Source organism: Sorex fumeus, unplaced genomic scaffold (assembly GCF_029834395.1).
Source record: "Sorex fumeus unplaced genomic scaffold, SorFum_2.1 ptg000083l, whole genome shotgun sequence".
NCBI lineage: Eukaryota > Metazoa > Chordata > Mammalia > Eulipotyphla > Soricidae > Sorex > Sorex fumeus.
In genome coordinates, this window is record NW_026606140.1 from 9,347,844 (window position 1) to 9,367,718 (window position 19,875).

A 19,875-nucleotide genomic window follows, 5' to 3' on the forward strand; every position below is an offset into this window, starting at 1 on the left:
TGTGGGTGTATCTCCCACATACCTAACTTTTGTCTGTTTACTTTCTTGGTCAACTCTGCCCCAAGTTTTTGGGGTCTGGCTAAACGCACGGCAGCAATTTGGGGGTACCTGGAAGTCTGAAGGCGCCATCAGGCTGCTGATGCACTCGCCTCACAGGTACAGACTGACCTGTTGGTGGCACCATACCCCCAACCCAGTGCTTCTTAGGCTTTACTCCTGCCTCTGCACTTAGAGATTGCTCCTGCCAGGGCACAGATGACTGGATGGGATTCCTGCGATTAAACCCAGATCAGCCACATGCAAGTACCCTATTCATTGCACTATCTCTTTAGCCCAAGATAAACGCTTTTAAGAAAATTGTTTACAGGTCCAGAGCAATAGTGCAGCTGGTAGGGCATTTGCTTTGCAGGTGGCCAATCTGGCTTCAATCCCTGACATTCCATATAATCTGCCCAAGCACTGTCAGGAGTGATTCCTGAGTGCAGAGCCATGAATAAGCCCTAAGACATCACCAGGTGTGGCACAAACATAAAGAAACAAAAAGAAATTGGTGTATCAGAATTCCATTGTAGAAACTGTTTGACTTATTTGACTCTACAGTTCTTGATTGCTAGCCAAAAATCTTATCTAAATAAACCTGAGAATAATCAGTTATCACTGGCAAAAAAGAAATAATTTCATTAAAGTAGATATAGGACACTTGTTTGCTCAAATTTTAATACTGCTTTACATAGTTTGTGAAACAATTTCAATAATGGTTATTACTAAAAATTTCAATTGATACAGATCATTCACTTGTCAGACAGTTGATAATCTCCAGAGGACAATACATCAAAAGCATATATACAATGATAGAAGTTCTTATTATACATGTAGCCTGGATGGTACATTTTTTATCACTTTTTACAGAACTAGAAAACATTCAAGTGAAGAAAAATAGATTCAAACTGGATGATAAACTTCTGATGGTTGAGGTCCTTCATTTAATTTTTTTGTGATAAGAAAATCCAAAAGTATTAATGTTGAATTTCTCATCATACATCATCTAAAACCACAGTCAAAAAAGTAAGACTCATAAAAACAGTAAATTGGCCATTTTAGGTGTTTCCTAAGTAGATCCTTATCTCATCCATCAACTGCTGGAGATTTCTGCACAGTGCAGAGGATGGGGTGGCTGGGCCGAAACTGTTGTTGTAATTTTTGAGGTCTTCCCCCTTCCTGGAGAGCGACCTCGGACATCATCTCCACTTTCATCTTGAGGTTCCAATTCTTTCTTTGGAGATCCACAATCACGGAATTCAGGAAATCAATCTGTGTTAAAGGAGAATGTGAGACGGTGAGCCATCTGCGGGAGTCATTGGAGCCTGCCACAGAGGAGGCTGGGACCCGGTTCCAGTCCCAGCCCCAGGGTTTGAGGCAGCCAAGCTCCCCTTTCCCTTACTGAGCACAATCTCCCAGGTGCCCCAGGGAAGACCCCAGGAGGACATACTGGGCCCCCTCGGTTCCTCTCAGAGCAGGGAGTCAAGAGGGCCTTCCCTCTCCTACAAAGACAGACTCACTACTTTAAAATCGATGGGGGGAAAAAAACCCCACTTTACAAAAGCAAGTATGACTGTAGGCACAAACCTTCACGTTTCACTTAAAAACTGGCGGGTTTGTGTCTGAGTGATAGCACAGCGGGAAAGGTGCTTGCCTTGCATGCAGCCAACCCAGGTTTGATCCCTGGCATCCCATAGGGGCCACTGGAGAGCAGCCAGGAGTGATTCCTGAGTGCAGAGCCAGGAGGAAGCCCAGAGTATCGCCAGGTGTGGCCCCCAAAGAAAGTAGAAAAAAAACCAGAAAAACAGACTGATTCTTTTTCTCCCTCAGGGCAAGTTCTGATGACAAGTCTCTGAGAGTGCCCAGGCCCTCCCACACTGGAGCCAGGAAACACAGACCTCTCTTCCTCCAGCTGAAAAAAAAAAAACAAAAAAAGACATGGAAATGTTCCGTTCCCAACAAGCCCATGCAGGGTCCACCTCCACAGCCCACGTGCAAAGTTCACTTCAGCCCACATGTGCCGTCCAGGGCCACAGGCTGTTAAGTACAGAAGTGCAGGAAGTGAGGGTGGACGGGAACTCCACAGGGCACGGGGACCCAGATGGTCCCCTTTCTAGGAGAGGATTCAAACTATAAAGTGCTGCAGGCCCGGGTGTGATGGAAGAGGGTTGCGGAAGGAGAGACATCAAAGAGGCCCCAAGGCTGACTCCTGCCGCAGGCCAGACCTGAGCCTGCTGATGGTAGGTGCGGGCACTGGGGTCTGTAGCCAAGTGTGCACACCGCAGAGGACCCCACCAAGCTGTCTTCCTCGACAGGAGCAAGAAGCAGGAAGGCGGCCCAGAGGACCAGACTCCCCCAGCTCTGTGCCCAGAGCATGCGCAACGTGGCCAGGACAGCCACATGTTGGTGGACGTTTCCGTTTGTGACCGGACCTTCCTGATGGGAAGGAGGCCCTCCAAAGTGGTGTTCGACTCTGGCAAAGTGAAGATTTGCCAATTTTATGGGAGCCCGAAGCCCAGGTTCTGGGAGAGCAGCAAGAGTAAGGGCAGTGGAGGGATCTGGCTTCTCGGCCTCTGGTAAAGACATGACCCCTTGACTGAAGGGATGTGTCCTTGTCCATGGGGCCTTTCACTCCTTAAGCATCACCTCGTGTGCTGGGAACGTGTGGGGGTGGGGTTCCGGCAGCGGGTGCCCGGCCCCTGGTTCTCACTGGTGCCAGGTGAGCACAGCCCCTTCTTCCTCAGCTTTCTTCTTTTTGGCTTCTGTTATTTTGATTAATCAATTAATTTTGGGGGGGGTGGCTTTTTGAGTCACAACCCGGCATTGCTCAGGAGTGACTCCTGGCTCTGCACTCAGAAATTACTCCTTGCGGTGCTTCGGGGACCATATGGGGTGCTGGGGATGGAACCTGGGTTGGCCATGTGCAAGGCAAACACCCTACCTGCTGTGCTATAGCTCCGGCCCCATTCTCGGATATCTTAAATGGTAGATATTCCCCGACTCTTTTGAAGCATACATGCATATATACATATGTACATGTCTGTGTATGTATACATGCTTATCTATAACCTTTGTGGGTAGTCAGTTTGGTTTGTTTGGTGGGGTGGGAACTAAGCCCTGGCTCTGTTCTCAGGAATCACTCCTGGCAAGGGAGGAGCAGCCCAGGCTGTCAGCAGTCACTCGAGCCCGGGAAAGTGGGGCTGTGAGGTCAGAGGGCACTGGCTGGCCTTCTCATGGTCATCAAAGAGCCTTGAGATGCTGCGTATGTCAACACATGTGGCTTCTCTTCCTGTCCCGGCCCAGGCTCTGGGCGAGCTAACTGGGACATCCATTCCCTGCTGGGCTCCCTGCTCCTCCGAGCAGTCTGGGAGTGGTCAGCTGTTCAGTGATCTCGCCAGGCCGCCCCATGTCCCCCGGATCCTGTGTGGTCACTCCGCGCAGCACCTCCTCAAGGGTCATACAGGGGTCACGCAGGGGTACACTTCCCCTCCTGTCCCATGCGAGAACCAGGGACCAATTACTCCTGGCGGTGCTCAGGGGACCATATGGGATGCCGGGGATTGAACCTGGGTCTGCCATGTGTAAGTCAAACGCCCTCCCCGCTGTGCTAGGAGAGGAAGGAGAGGAGATGTGAGCCGTGAGCACAGGTGTGGGAGTGGGAGAAAGGCAAACCCTGAGTGAGCTGGGAAGAGAGAACACCTGCCCGACACCAGGCACCCTGGAGTACAGGCTGCCCTGTACCAGGCACACTGCTGGTGGCACAGGGCACCCCCGAGTCCAGGCTGCCCTGCACCTGGCACACTGCTGGTGGCACAGGGCACCCCCGATTCTAGGCTGCCCTGCACCGGGCGCCCGCAGGTGGCACAGGGCAACCCCGAGTCCCAAGCGAGCAGACTCAGGGCAACCGCTCAAAGCCCCCCCAGAAGACACTGCTTTGATATACAACTTAGTGCCTTTCACATGCCTTCCCTTATGTCTTTAAGAGCCACAGTGCAATCTTCCATGAGAACTCACCCTAGATATGAACATACTGTTCTTTTTCGGTTTTATTCAAAGCTTATGCCTTCTCCTAGAGGTCACCAGGCACGTGGTGACGAGCTGTCCCTGTGCCTGCAGCAAACAGCCCGTGACACATGTGCAACGGGTTCCGTGCAGGTGCAATTCTCCTTGTGCCGACGAAGAGCAATCCTCTTAACCGCTAAAAGGGGGTACCCGGGGCCAACGGGGGTCAGGCCTGCTCCACTTTACCATGAATGACTGCAGCGTCTTGAGCTCTCTGATTTGAACGGCGAGCCTGATCTTGTCCTTCCTCAGCACGCGGTTCTCCTTCTGGGCCTCCAGGAGGTTGACTGAGATGTGGCTGCTGGTCTGGGCCAGCTGACTGACCTCCTTCTGGAGGAGGAAGTAACTGCCAGCCAGCTGCTCCTTCTCTTGCAGGAGCTCAGCCCTCTCTTGCTGCAGCTCCCTCTTCTCGGCCAGCAGGCTCTCGTTCTCTTGCCCGGCCTGGGCCTGCTTGGCCATGGCCGCCTTGTGCTTGCGCTACAGGTCGGCCAGGATCTCGGCGAGGCAGCTGTGCAGGCCCTGCAGCTCCAGCTTGGATTTGGACAGGGCCGCGAAGTCGCCCTTGAGGGCCTCGATATCAGTGGCCAGCCAGGCGGCGTCGGCGCTCAGCAGCTCCTTCTTCCCCAGGATCTCGGCCATCTTCTGGTCTGATCGCACCTTCTCCTCCAGCAGTTCCAGGTGCTCGGCCTGCAGCCCCTGGGCACGCACACGCAGCTCCTCCGCCTCCTGCTCCAGCAGCCCCAGGCAGCCTCGCAGTTGGCTGGCGTCGTGGGCGGCCGCCTGGGTCTCCTGGGCGCGGGACTCCCGCTCCTGCATCAGGGCCTGCTGTGCCGCGAGCCTGTCCTCCGCCAGCCGCCGGCACTCCTCCTGCCACTCGGCGTCAAGCGCCTCCTTGGCCTGCAGCACACTGGCATGTGTCTTCTCCAGGCTGCTGGCCGCGTCCCAGGCCTCCTGCAGCACTGCCTCAAGGACCGACTACTTCTCGAGGGCAGACTTCTCGGCAGTGAGCTCCTCAATCTCTTGCACCAGCGACTTCTGATCCCGAGCCAGCTCCTCGTAGGAGCACCGCAGCTTCTGGATGATGTTGTCCTTGTCCTAGGCCAGGGATAGGTTCTCCAGAACCAGCTTCTTGACATGCTCCTCCAGCTGGCCCCTCTCCTCCAGGCCCTTCTTACACTCGGCCACCAGGTCGCTCTTGCTCATCTGCAGCTCCTCCACCAGGGCCTGCAGCCCCACCTTGGCGGCCTACAGTGTGTTGTTCTCCTCTCCCACCCACTGGAGCTCCTCCTGCACCGCCCTGCCCTCTTCCAGCACTTTCTCTTTCTCCGCCTCGAGGGCTTCTCGGCCAAGCCGCTCCTGCTGGCAGAGCTTCTCTGCGGCCCACCTGGCCTCGATGACCTTCTCTTTGTCTAAGCGAATCGCTTGGTTCATCAGACAGAGCTTTCTCTGCTCTTCCCATAGCGAAGAGTTTTTGGCCTCCGCTTCCGTGAGCTTCAATAGAAATGACCCTATCTCTGACTTCAGAGAGAGCTTCTCCTTCACCAACAATTGATTCTCTGACCTCTGGGCCCTGCGATCCTCCAACAACAGCTCAATTTCCTCTTTTGCTGAGGTGAATAAGTAAGTTAAGCACTACAGAAACAAAAAGCGGGGAAGAATGGAAACAAGAATGAGATCAAGCAGGTACAAGCAAGCCAAGCAGTTAATGTGGCCTAAGTACCAGAAATGAAAATGGCAGAGTAGTCTCACCTGCACACGCGTGTATACACGCGTGCACACACTCACACACTCACACACACACACACACACACGCGCAGGATGGAGAGGCTCAAACACAGTTAGCTTCACAGGGTCAACATATCTACCTGCCTATTTTGTGGATGGGGGCCCCACACCTGGAGGTGTTCCGGTCTCGCTCAGGATTCTGGGTTCAGGGATCACTGCTGGCAGGGCCGGAAGACCATACGGGATGCTGGGGATCAACCCTGGGTTGGCTGAGTACAAGGCAGCACTTTACCCATTCTACTATCAGCCGATTTTATTTTTGAAATGCCGTCTGAAATTATTCCTGACAGCTCCCCGGAAGTTTTAAGTACAGTTGGATCTTGACATTGGGGCATAAGATTTTCCCCCCCACTTCAATTATTCTATTATAAAATCCATCACTGTCATAGAAGGGATGCATTAAAAAACTAGTTTTCAATACAGTTCAAAGAACTACAAAATGTATTTTGTTTTTGAACTCTGTGCAGGAGGGGAAGGGAAAAGCAACCACTGCTTGTCAAACAATTTTCACAGGGACAAACAGAGGCAGGAAATGGACTTAGTCCCAAAAGTTATACACTTTATAGAAAATCCGGACTAATCCACCAAGCTTTGGAGACTGAAGCCAATGGTGTTTGCTTGCCAAACACAGTAACAACAAGTCTCAAAATGGAGACATTAGTGGGCCCGCTCGAGCAAATCGATGAGCAATGGGAGAGCAGTGTTTGCAGTCATTTGGGAGGGGTCCAGGGGCTCCAGGAGGAGTGGCCGCACACGAGCCAGGGTCTCCCTCACCTGCTCTCCCTGCCCATCAGCAACGGGTTGTGCGTTTTTGTTTCTGAGTCTCAATGCACACCATAGTTTAACCGCCATGTACTTTCCAAAACTTTCTGCAGCAAGGGCTATCTTCTCTGCCCAGCTCAGCAGCCATGAGCCGCAGCAGGCTACTGGCGTGTGCTGGACAGCTGACCGCTGACAGTCATGATACCGGAATGGGACTGACCTAAGCATGCACACGAGGCTGCTGGCCACAGAACTGGGCCATGCAGGTGGTCCAGAGAGGAGATGTAGCCCTGGCTCTGGAGCGTGGTGGAAAGAGGCTGGGCACCAAGACACACGCGGGCCATGGCCGCAGCTCATCAGCCCTGGTTTCCTCTGATGTAAGCTCGCTTCCGTTTTCTTTCCATTGGCTTATAGATATGTATACACACACATATACATACAAGCACATATATGTATATGCATACACATATATGTATAAACTATACATGGGACCAAGCGTGTAAAACTAAAAATGTATCAAAATATGTACATATGAATTAAAATACACTTATTATATGGATATAAAGATGTACAAATATGTACATGTTATGTATGTACACACATATATGTGTGTGTACATTACTTTCCTTTTTCTTTTGGGGTTCACACCTGGCAGAGGTCACGGCTTCCTCCTGGGTGCTTGGGGGACCATGGGGGATGCTGGGGATCCCCCGGTGGGTCACGTGCACAGCAAGTGCCCTCTCACTGCACTAGTTCCAGCCTCTCTATTTCTCTCACTGAGCTTCGAACCTGAACATTTCTCTGATACACTAAAAAGTGCCTTTGAGCAATCAAGTGAAAACACGAAGGCCTGAACTTACTGAACAAGCTAAAAACAAAACGAACAACCCAAGCTGGGGTCCCTGGGCTTCTATGTGCTCTGCTGGGCGCCCCGGGAGCAAACCCCTTCCAGCTCTCACAGGTGCCGACGGGTGGAGGAAGTGTCTGAGGCTGCAGGCCGAGGCCCCCCAACAGAGCCCGACCCCGAGACGGCTGCCCTGCGCCCACACACCTTGGCCTTGTCGGCTTGCATCTTCAGCTCGGCCACCTCCCACAGCAGGCTCCCGTTCTCCGCCTGCACCGCCTGCAGCTTCTCCTCCACCTGCAGCAGCAGCTTCTGCAGGGCTTGCAGCGCCTCCTCGTGCTGCGCCTGGCTCTCCGTGGTGGACTTGGCATGCTCAGCCTGCAGAGCCTGGGACTGACTGTGGCTCACGGCCACCTTCTCCCCCTGCGGGGAGCCAGGGGCCACCGTCAGCCGCGGGCCCCCTGCCTGCCCCCAGCACACACGCACGCACGCGCACACACACACACAGCGCTCACAAACACACAAACATACCCTCACACACACGGCGACTCTGCTCTGCTCACCAGCACACACACAATGTTCATGAAAATGAACTTGCACTTAGAACATAGATATTGGGGGCTGAAGGGCTGGCACAGGGTCCAGGCGCCCGAGAACAGCCAGCGGGTTAGACCCTGAGCCAGGAGTACCACCGAGTTTGGGGGGGAGTCCCAATAAACATGGTGATCATCTGGGGGCTGGGAGAGAGAGAGCACTGAGTAAAGTCACTTGGCCCCAGTCTGAATCCTGGCACTAACAGGAATATCCTGAGCACAAAGCCAGGAGTCGCCTCCAAGGACTGACAGGCATGGCACTAGTCCCCCCCCCCACACCACCACCCAAAAAAATATATATATATATATGTGTGTGTGTGTGTGTGTGTGTACACCCCAGGGCCAGAGCAATAGCCCAGCGGGGAGCGTGTTTGTCTTGTACAAGGCTGACCCGCCTTTGATTCCCCAGCATCCCATAGGGGATGCACCATCAGTAGTAATTCCTGAGTGCAGAGCCAGGAGTGACCCCTGAACATCCCCAACTGTGACAAAAAGAGACAAAAAAACAACAAGAACTACAACAAGAAAAAAAACCCAGAAAACAAAAATAATCCACCCCAAACTCAACTGTCAATGCCCAGTGTGTACCTGCCTGGCAAACACGAGTAAGTTGTGCAAGTATGTATGTATTTGCTTGCATGTCCAAGGACATGTATGAGTCTGCACATGAAAGAGGCCCACGTGTGTATACTGGGGTGTGTGCATGGCTGTGGACACGCGCGCGTGTGTACACATGTTCTCGAGCATACACAGATAGACTGTGATGCTGCGTGTGCTTGGCCAATGCTGCCCCGGCAAGGAAGATTCCCTTGGAAATCTCCCGCAGGGTTCTGAACGGCTCCTTAAGGCCTCAGTCCCGGGTCCTGACGGGGTCCCGTCAGTACTGTCTCAACTGAAAGGCCCAGTTCATCAAGGTCCAGCGCCGGAGTGATGGGACAGTGGGGAGGGCGTTTGCCTTGCACGTGGCTGACCCAGGTTCAATCCCCGGAATCCCATGTAGTCCCCCAAGCTCTGCCAGGAGTAATTCCTGAGTGCAGAGCTAGGAGTAACCTCTGAGCATCACCAGGTGTGACCCAAAAAGCCAAAACAAAAACAAAAACAACGAGATTCTTTAGGCGTTTTGCTTTGTATGTGTCCAACCCAGCTTCAATCCCAAGCAATCCACGTGGTCCCCTGAGGGCCACCAGGAATGATCCCTGAGCACAGAGCCAGGTGAAGGTCTCAGCACAGCTGAATACAAAAAAACCCAAGACACAAACAAACAAACACACACACACAAAAAAAAATCATAAAAAGAAAACCAGAAAACACACTTTGATCCAGTGCAGGAAGGTGTCTGGAAGCTTCCAGAAAAACGGCCTTCCCAGCACATGTCTCTCAGCCCCTCCCCTTGCTGTGAGCCCCCAGTGCTCCTGGCTGGCAGGGGAGACAGAGCCGAGGGGGCAGGGGACACGGGAGAGGTGCCTGAGATGCTGCTGAGGGGAGGAAGGAGCCCGGCACTCCGGGAGCATCGCTGGCCACTCACTGATCAAGCAGATGTGGAGGGCACAGTGGGGACAGAGCAGCGCACCTACCTTTGCTGCCCCAATGGGGGCTCGCGCAATCCCTGGGGCTTTCTAGCTGACACACTCGTGAGCCTCAGAGGCGATAGGGCTGAGCTCGCCTGAGGAGGCTTCACTTTACCCTCAGCAAGGTAAAGATCAGCGTCCAACTCCCCTGGTACTCACCAAACTCCGAAGCTTTTTCTCCAAAGCCTCCTTCACTCGGCCGGCTTCGTTCAAGTTCTCCTGAAGACTATGAAGCACTAGTCCCTTCCCCTGCAGCTCCTCGGCCAGGCTATTGGCCTACCCAAGTGACAAAGATGGAGTGAATTAACGAAAAAGACGAACAGAAACAGGAAGGGGAAAACAAAACAGAAAACACGTATGAGAAGCCCATGACCCAACACAACCCCGAAGAACAGAGGCGTGAGGTGAGCGTGATTGCCTGATGCTCTCGAAGCCAAGGCCTTAGCGCCATCAGTTCTGATGATGACTGTCTAGTGGTTCTTTAAAATGGCCCCAACAGAGGCGTTTTCTAGACCTAACTTTGGAGTGACCAGAAAATAAGAAAGCCTATGAGAAAGACTGAGTTTCCAGGGGCGCGGAGACAAGACAAAGGACTGGAGTACACACCAGGCCCGAGTTAGAACTGCAGCACCACTGGGCGAGACTGAGATTGGTCCACAAGCTGAAAAGACCCACTACTGCTGGGCGGGAGGACCCCAGAGCCGAGAGCATGGCTTGGCGAGGAAGAAGGACGTAAGCAAGGGAGGAGGGAGGCTAAGGATACGAAGGAGGGAGGGAGGAAACAGGGAAGAAAGGGAAAGGGAGGGGAGGGAGGAAGAAAAGATTATCTTTTATTTTTTTGGCCTGCTCGAGCTAATCAATGAATAACGGGAGGACAGTGACAATGACAGTGACCCTATGGGATGATGAAAGTCGAACCCACATGGGCCACGTGTTAGGCAAATGCCCTTCCCACTAGACTATCACTCTGGCCCCCAAGATTTACTTTCTTGTAGTTTCTTGTCTGTGACTTTAAAAGTTTGAGGGGTTTCAATATGAAATTTAAAATGAAGAACCTCTAATCCACTAGACTGCAGTCACCAGAACTTGACGTTTGTTACATCTTGATGCAAAAGTGGGTCAACGATTCCCTGCTGTGTCCTAGGAATTGATTCCGTTTGTTTCAGCTGGTGATTCTGGAATGACAGTTAAGGAGTCCTGAGAGGAACTCCCGGGGGTCTCTGGGTCCTTCTGTTATGTCTGTCAGTCCTGTCTACAAATCCCACAGCCCTTCCAACTTGGCCAACAGAGAAGTTTCTCCAACAATGCGCCCAGAGCTGGGGGGGGGGGGGGGGGGGTTGGGGGTTGGGAGGGCGCGTCTCTGCCACCACAATCCTATAGGAGGAAAAGGGCATTTCTTGGGGCTCCTTGGTGAGAACTGCAGCTTCCTCGGCTTGGCCCAGATCTCACTGTCTTGTCCTTCCCCAGAGTCAGGGCTACCATGAGAGTCCATGCCCGTGGCCAGCAGGAGGCCATGCTGGAAGGCGGACTTGGCCCAAACACCCCTTAGAGGCTGAAAGGGATGAAATCTCTGCAGGGCTGGGTGGGGGCTTGTGCTGCAGGCAGGGAGGGGCTGGCAATGAGAAATACCAAGATGGGCACTAGCCCTGAGGGAGCTCAGAGGTTCAGAGGCATTGAGCACCAGCTGGAAACTGAGGAGCCTCGGGTAGAGGATGGCAAAGCCAGTCACACGATCAGGTGGTCAGCAAGGTCAGGGAAAGACCCTCGCAGCCAGACTCGAGCCCAAGGGTCTGGGCAGACTCGGCGAGTATGCAGGGGGCCCAAAGGGGAGGGGCAGAGGTTTGCTTTGTGGGCTCCTATCTTGTTTTATGACTGGCCTTGTGAAGAGTTCTCTATTTCAGAAAAACCCCAGATGGGCCCATTTAGCCAGGGCCAAGGCTAGCATGGCATCTGGGTGCTGGGGACCAATGACAGCCCCAGAATCATGCCGACACATTCTCATTCCCATCAGAGGGAACCACATGAGACATGACCGGGAGACCTGTCAGCACCAAGCCGGAACACGTCGGTGAGCAGACTGACACACAGCATGCAGGGAGCGAGCGTGGAAGTGGGCGAGGGTGCCCTGGTACCAACCTGCTGCTCTCGGCCCGCTTTGCATTCTCTAACTCCTGAATCTGCCGCTCAGCCACCTGGAGCTGCTACCTGAGCTTCTCCATTTCCAATTTACCTCAGAACTGGCCTTCCGGAGCCCATCAAGCTGCAAGAGCTTCTCCTGGGTGGCCTCCAGCTGCACCATGGCATCGTCCAGGGCCTGGGCTTGCTGACTACACATGGCCCGCAATCTCTCCAGGTGCTTTACCTTCGTCTCCGCCTCCTGCAGCTTGTTCAGGACATCCTCCATCTCCACCAGGTGCCGATCCTCGGTCTGGTCGAGCTTGGCCTGCATGGCCTCCAGGCTGTTCTTCTGCTCCTGGGCCATCCTGAACAGCCGCGACCTGAGCGTCTGCAGCTCAGAGGCGTGTGCCGCACGCTCAGCCGCCAGCTGGGCCTTCAGGCTCTCTACCTCCTGCTGGGACTCTAACTGCAGCCTCTCCATCTGTATCTTGAGCTCGGCCAACTCGGCCACCTCGGCGCCCACGCCCCGACTCACGGACGCATTCGGCTCGCCCATGGCCTGTTGGTGCGGGGCGATGACCGTCTCCAGCTTGGACATCCACAGGGCGATCACGTCCGCGTTCTCCTTGTTGGCATGGTCCAGCTTGGTCCTCAGCCACTCGTTCTCCTTGGCGAGATTCTCGGAGGCCGCCTGCAGGGCCTTCACCTCCTTCTGGTGGGAAAACAAAATTTCCATTAACTTAAAACAGGAAGGAAAAGAAGCAGAAATAGAAATTATTCTTTTGCAAACTGTTTGCTTTTTCTTGTTTTAAGGAATACCTTCAAAAAACTGGGGTTCTAGAGGATTTGATTTGTGCTGCTCGACTGAAAATCAAAGCTGAGGCAAAGGCGTAGCCCCAACTGTCAGAACGAGAGAAAAACACTCATCAACAGCAGCCTCTGGCCCCAAGGAGCAGAGGTGCCTCCGCCGGGCCCTGCCAGGTGCATGACCCCAGGTATCCCTGTCTGATTCGGAGTCTCAAGCAGAAGTGGTCCCGGCGGGGTGGGCCAGGCCACCCCGCATCCTTGCCTGCACCGTGCAAGCCTCTGGGACCTGCCCGGGCGTTACCTCCAGGTCGCCTTTGGTGATGGACTCCTCTTCGACTCGGAACTGGAGGTCCTCCACTTTCCTGTGGGGGAGAGGGAGAGTTGTGAGGGGCGTCACTGCTGTCCCCCATGAGGGCCACCACACTGTAGATGCGTGCCTGACCCAGCCCCCGGCTCCACACACAGGAGGGCTGAGAGAGTCATCAGGGCCATAGCGAGAGTACCCCGGGCAGGGCGTTTGTCTTGCACGTGGCCGACCCGGGTTCACTTCCCAGCATCGCATTATGGTCCGCTGAGCAATGACAGGAGTAATTCCTGAGTGCCGAGGCAGGAGTAACCCATGAGCATCACTGGGTTGACCCAAAAAGAAAAAAAAGAAAGTTGGTGAGTCCCCTCGGCTGCGAGCACTGGGTGGGACCCGCAGGCTACATGAGGAAGCTCTGTCGAGTCAACACCAGGCGCAGTGTCATATCAACCCTTTCTGCCTCACAGCTAATAGAGGTGGTTAAAGACTGACCAGGGGCGCATGCCAGTCCCTCCCAGCCAGCGCCTATCCCCGCATCGGGACAACAACTGAGCCCCTAGGGGAGAAGCAGCAAATGACTCGGGGCCGGGGGGGGGGGCAGGAGGGGCTCCCAGGGGACGTGGCGAGTTCAGCATGTGGAGCTGAGGGGTTGAGCTGGGCACTGGCAGTGCCCCTGGTCACCACACTGCTGGGAGCCCATCTGAGAAGAAGGTCTTGGCTGGCACCCAGTGTCCGTCTGTCTGCAGCCTGGCCTGAGTCCTGCCTGTCTGCTGCTGTGCCCCATGGGTGCTATGGGTTTCCTCCCACCCAGGACTTAACCCCAGGGACTCCCACAGGGCCCCGGTTCACTTCCCAGCATCGTATTATGGTCCGCTGAGCAATGACAGGAGTAATTCCTGAGTGCCGAGACAGGAGTAACCCATGAGCATCGCTGGGTTGACCCAAAAAGAAAAAAAAGAAAGTTGGTGAGTCCCCTCGGCTGCGAGCACTGGGTGGGACCCGCAGGCTACATGAGGAAGCTCTGTCGAGCCAACACCAGGCGCAGTGTCATATCAACCCTTTCTGCCTCACAGCTAATAGAGGTGGTTAAAGACTGACCAGGGGCGCATGCCAGTCCCTCCCAGCCAGCGCCTATCCCCGCATCGGGACAACAACTGAGCCCCTAGGGGAGAAGCAGCAAATGACTCGGGGCCGGGGGGGGGGGGGGGCAGGAGGGGCTCCCAGGGGACGTGGCGAGTTCAGCATGTGGAGCTGAGGGGTTGAGCTGGGCACTGGCAGTGCCCCTGGTCACCACACTGCTGGGAGCCCATCTGAGAAGAAGGTCTTGGCTGGCACCCAGTGTCCGTCTGTCTGCAGCCTGGCCTGAGCCCTGCCTGTCTGCTGCTGTGCCCCATGGGTGCTGTGGGTTTCCTCCCACCCAGGACTTAACCCCAGGGACTCCCACAGGGCCCCACTGGGATACGACAGTTCCCGGTCCCCCAGCACAGGTCTGAACACCAGGCCAGGTGAACACAACAGGGAGGGCCGGGGGTGGCTGGGCTCCAGTGAGCTCCCCCCCATTCCCCCCAATGAGGCCACTCTCAGGACTGGGCACCCACTGGTTTGTGGTTCTCACAGCCCTGGAAGGCCAGGAGCACCCCACCTGAGGCAGCCCCCCAGCTCCTGGCACGGCCTCACCTCTTCTCCTCCTCCAGCTGGTTCAGCAGCTCCACCTTCTCCCAGTCGGTCACATCCAGCATGGCGTGCAGCTTGTCCATCTTGGCCTTCAGCTCCAGGACGTGCTGTGGAGGAAACGGCGTGTGAGTGGCCTCGCCCTCGCCTGACAGGCCTCTGTGGGCTGGCACCGCCACCTGCCACCTCAGCACACTGAACGCGTCTCCCACCTAAGCTGCAACATTTCTGGAAGGCCGGAAGGGAACCACACCACGAAAGCACCGGCAGGGACAACTCAGTGCTCCCTGAACCCCCATGGGGCGAGCAGAAGGTGCATGCGTTCAAACCACGTGGTGGACGCCTCCGCAACGACGGCAGACGGGCACCCATGGACTCTCCCTGCACCTCCTGCACCAAGCTCGCGCCCAGCCTCTGCCGCAGGCGTCTCTGGGACCCAGCACTGCCATCTGCACAGACGTCACCTGGTCGTGCCCGTCCCGGCCAGGGCCAGCTCCTGCTCTATCTCCCCCACATGGCTCGTGGCCTTGGCCACCACCCACTCCAGGTCTCACTTGGCCAGCAGCTGCTCAATGTGCTGCTGCTTCTCCTTCAGCGCCTCCTGGAGGACGGTGGTGAAGGAGATCTTGCGGGCATAGCGGGAGGAAGTTTCCGGCAACTGCAAAGGAAAAAGAGACGTGAAGGGGGTGGGGGCAGCCGACGTGGGCATGCATGCGGTGAGCCTCGGCAAAGCACATGGAGCAGCACTGCATCCTTGCATATGGGCCAGCGACTCTCAGCAGAAGCGCCTTGAAACCTTCCCGAAGATCCTTGGACGGGACCTGGGTTCCACTGACCTCGGGCCTCGTGGAAATCCAGAGACTCTTCTGGAGAGCCGGAGGCAGCCCCCTCCACAGCCTGAGCTTCCTTAAGGCTGAGCCCTTGGCTTGAGCTTGAGGCCGGCTCCAGCATCTTCATCCTTGCAGGTCCGTCAGGGTCTCCCCAGGGCAGCCTGGCCCTTCTCTCTTCCTCTTCCTTCCAGCTCACCTCACTCTCCCTGGCACCCACCCCATGCCTGAATAGCAGTAACCAGAGACTCTTGTCTCTGGGAATGGCCCTGTGCCCCTAAGGGTCACTGGGTGTGACCCCATAAAAGACCCCTGTGCCATCTGCCTTCGAAAGTGGGGGATGAAAGACTAGAATGATAAAGTTGCGGGGAAGGTGCTGGCCTTGCACGCCGCTGACCCGAGCTGGATCCCAGGTACCCACCCTATAGGGTCCCGAGACCACCAGGAGTGACTCCTGAGTGCAGAGCCCCGAGTAAGTCCTGAGCATTGCTGGGGTGTGGGCCAAAGTCCAGGAAAAAAAAGGAAAAAGTGGTGGGTGAGAATGTGTGAGAGCTCATGCCCAGCGAGCAGGACAGCAAGGGCAGCTCAGGGGAAGACCAAGCACAAAGGGAAGGAGAGAAGAGGCAAAGACAGTGAGGAGGGGAGGGGAGTGGGCTGGAGGGCCATGGGGACCAGGGGTCCTGTCCGTTCTGTCCTGGGCTCATGGTCGCTCATGGTCGCTCTGTAGACCCAGTTTCCTTGCGGCACAAGGGCCCCTGCAGGCGGGGACACAGCGGGACCTGGTCTTCATTCTTCAGGCACACGGTGGCAGGAACTGGGGCGGGGGTGGCGGAGGACGTCCGCTCCTTTTGCCCGGCCACCCCTGACCCATCGTCCTGCTGCGATCCAGCTGCAGGGTCTCTTGCCGCTTCCCTGCATCATCTGAGCTCCTGCCAATTGCCTGCTGACTGACGGGCCCAGCAGGGCCCAGGCTGTCCACTGCTGCTTTGCTTGCTGGGAGCTCTTGAGCTACCTGGTTCTGTCTGGGTAGCGGGCTCATCCTTGCCTCTGTGTAAGGATCTGGCCGTGACTTCCCAATACACTTAAAGTATATTGGTCAGATTAAATGCTCTCCCCAGGGCCAAAGAGTTGGGTTTTTTTTTTGGGGGGGGAGGGAAGGTGTTTGCAGAGGTTCAAGATCCAACACCAGCAGGAGTGACCCCAAGAGCAGAGAGCCAGGAATAAGCCATGAGCACCCCTGGGTGTGGCCCCAAAACCAAATAATAAATAAATAAAATTTCTAGGAGCACACGAGCTCATGGGCCCAGCCATGTTCAGTGCTTCCGGGAACTGCAGTCAACTCGGATTTCAAGGGGTGGCTGGGAAGAGCTTGACAGCCTTGGGGGTCTCCACCAAGACCTGGGCTCAAACCCTTCCACCGGGAGCAGCCCCCAAGCACCACACCTGGAGTCCCTGAGCACTGCCAGGTGAGCCCCAAAACCAAAGAGCAAAAATAAAAACTAGGAAAGACGGGCGGCGGTGTTCCCTGAGCCTTGTGGCCTGAGAGGGTGGGGCAGGCCAGACGCACTGGCTTCCTGGGCCCGAGACAGCTCCCTGAGGAAACCAGCACGGGAGCAAACGGCTTCTTTCAGCCAAGCATGGAAATGAACGAGACTGCGAGGTTCAGGCTCTGGAGCAGGGAGAAAGCAGCACCCCTGGCATGGGGGGAGACGGGCACTGAGGGTCTAGGCAAGGTCGGGGCCATGAACTGAACTCAGGATGTTGATGCCAAAGCCTCTGCCCTGTGCGTGGTATGTGAGGCCCCAGGCTCCATCCCAGCAAGGCCAGACAATCTGTGGGAGCCTGGTACCTCAGAAGAGCAACTCAGACAACAAGCGAACCGGGAGGCCTCCCACAGAGCACGCATGGACCTGTGTGCATGTATGTATGCGTGCATGTATGTTCCTGTGGGCATATCTACACACACCTGTGTGCATGCGCGTGTTGTGTCTATGCATGTACGTGCCTTTGTGTATATACCCATAAGCCTGTGTATATACGGTATGCACTATGTGTACATGTATGAGTGGCTGTGTGTGTGTGTACGCATTTGTGTGCACATATGGAATTATGTTGTCGAGGTATACTTCCATGAAGTCACACAGAATCATTCTATATTCCTGTCATATGTGCTAACGGTGATGTTCAGTTTAGGAGTGAGCTCCACCCTGCATAAAGATATGCAAGGCAGGGGCCAAAGAGCTGGAGAGCGAAGGCCCAGTGCTGCCCAGGCTTCATACCGGAGGCCTCCAGAAATAATACCGAGCACAGACGCGGGAGAAAGCCCTAAGCTCTGCCAGGTATTACCCCAAAACAGAACAAAACAAGACAGCCGGGGGAGGCTGAAGATACAGCTCAGGCGTGGGGCTCTTGCTCGATTGTGGGAGGCCCCGGCTCAACCCCAGCACTGCAAAAGGCCCTTTGAAGCTCTGCAGGGTGTGGCCCACAGTCAATCAGAAAAACAAAACCAAATTCCACAAATGGGCTGGCTGGCTAGGGAAGGAGAGGGACTTCTGAGTCTGCTCCCCTCCTAAATGATGAGGCGAGGGGAAGGAGGAGTTGGACGTGAGGATGGAGGCAGGGCAGGGAAACCTGGTGGTGGTCAAGCAAGACAGGACTGGCCCCAGGCCTGTGCCCATGGCACATGGCCTCCTGGCTCCCGTTCCCCGCGTCATCTGTTTTGTATCTTCCGTTGCACACACACTCACTCCCTCCTCTTCCGCATCGAGGTTCAACGCAGGGAGCAGAGGAGGCAGCAGGAAGCGCAGCCCCTAGCAAAGCCAGCCCCCGGGGACACATCTCCATCGTGGGCCCGTTTCCCTGTGGACAATATCTCAGGACGCCCTTGCATATTCGGACACACTTTAGTGTTTATGCCTCAGAGAGACTTGAGGGGAGAAGCCACGAGGCCCCAGCTTTGACTTGCGGCCCCGCAATGGACAGAAGTCGAGGCCCCTCTGCATGTTGACAGGGGTGCAGCAGGACAGGAGGGAGCAGGGAGAGACGGAGAGAGCAAACAAGCAACGCCAAGCTCCAAGCGTTCCCCAGAGTCTCTGGGTCCCGCTCTGAACCTCCAACGCCCCCTTCAGCTACCCCACTTCATTCCTAAGGCAGCCTGAGCCCTGAGCACCCGAGGAAAGGCCCATCCCTGCTCCTGTCACCGGTGGTGGCTGGGAAGCCACTTGCCTGCCTCCTGGAGCTGCTCAGCCCACCCGGTCCTGTTCCGCCTCTCGCCCCTGGGGCCTTGGGAGTCTGTGGGGGCCTGAGCATCGCACAGTGCGGGGGGCGGGGGCTGCTTATTAGTCCCGTGTGGCTGGACCTGCTGCTCACGGATGAGGCCACGGAGCTGACAGAGCTGAGCGAGGAGGCCGATGGGCGGCGCTTCAGGCTGGTGGGGGTGGTGGCCATCACACGCCTCACAGTGGCCGCCTTGGCCTTGGCCAGCGTTGTGAAGGGGAAGCCAATCTTGGTGACTTTGTGAATGGGAGCAAACAAGCCATACTTGGGCTGACACTGGAAGTACCTGCGGACAACGAGGAGGGTAGGGACAAAAAACACCTTTGGCAAGAGAGACAGGCGCCGACCGAGGAGTCCACTGAGTCACACAGTCTCACACCCCCACAACTAACACGCTCCTACAGCCCCACACTCCCACACACTCACACCCCAACAAACACTCCCACACTCTCACACTCCCACTCACCCCAACAAACACGCTCACACCCCAACCAACACTCCCACATTTCCACAGCCCCACACTCACACACACACTCACACACACTCACTCCCCAACAAACACACACACTCACACCCCAACCAACACTCCCACACACTCACACGCCAACCAACACACACTCACACTCACACCCCAAACAACACTCCCACACTCCCACACACTCAAACCCCAAGACACACACACTCACATCCCAACAAACACTCCCACATGTCCAAAGCCCCACACTCACACACACTCACTCCCCAAGAAACACCCACTCACACACAACCAACACTCCCACACACTCACACCCCAACCAACACACACTCACACCCCAACAAACACTCCCACACACACATCGCAACCAACACTCCCACACTCTCACACTTCCACCCCAACAAACACACACACTCACACCCCAACAAACACTCCCACATTTCCGGAGCCCCACACTCACACACACTCACTGCCCAACAAGCACTCATACCCTCCCACAGCCCCACACTCACACACTCACACCCCAACTAACACACACACTCACACCCCACCCGATATTCGCACACTCCCACACACTCAAACCCCAACCAACACTCCCACACTCCCAACGTCCCACACTCACACTCAAACCCCAACAAACACTCCCACACACCCACAGCCCCACATCACACACACGCACACCTCAAACAACACTTGCACGCTCTCAAACCAACAATGACACGCTCTCATTCCCTCACAAACATG

General features: G+C 55.6%; 1 pseudogene; it reads right to left on the reverse strand.

Annotated features, from left to right (window-relative positions):
- LOC130039164 (CAP-Gly domain-containing linker protein 1-like) overlaps nucleotides 1-19,875 on the reverse strand; it is a 192,404-nt pseudogene that overhangs the window by 165,944 nt on the left and 6,585 nt on the right.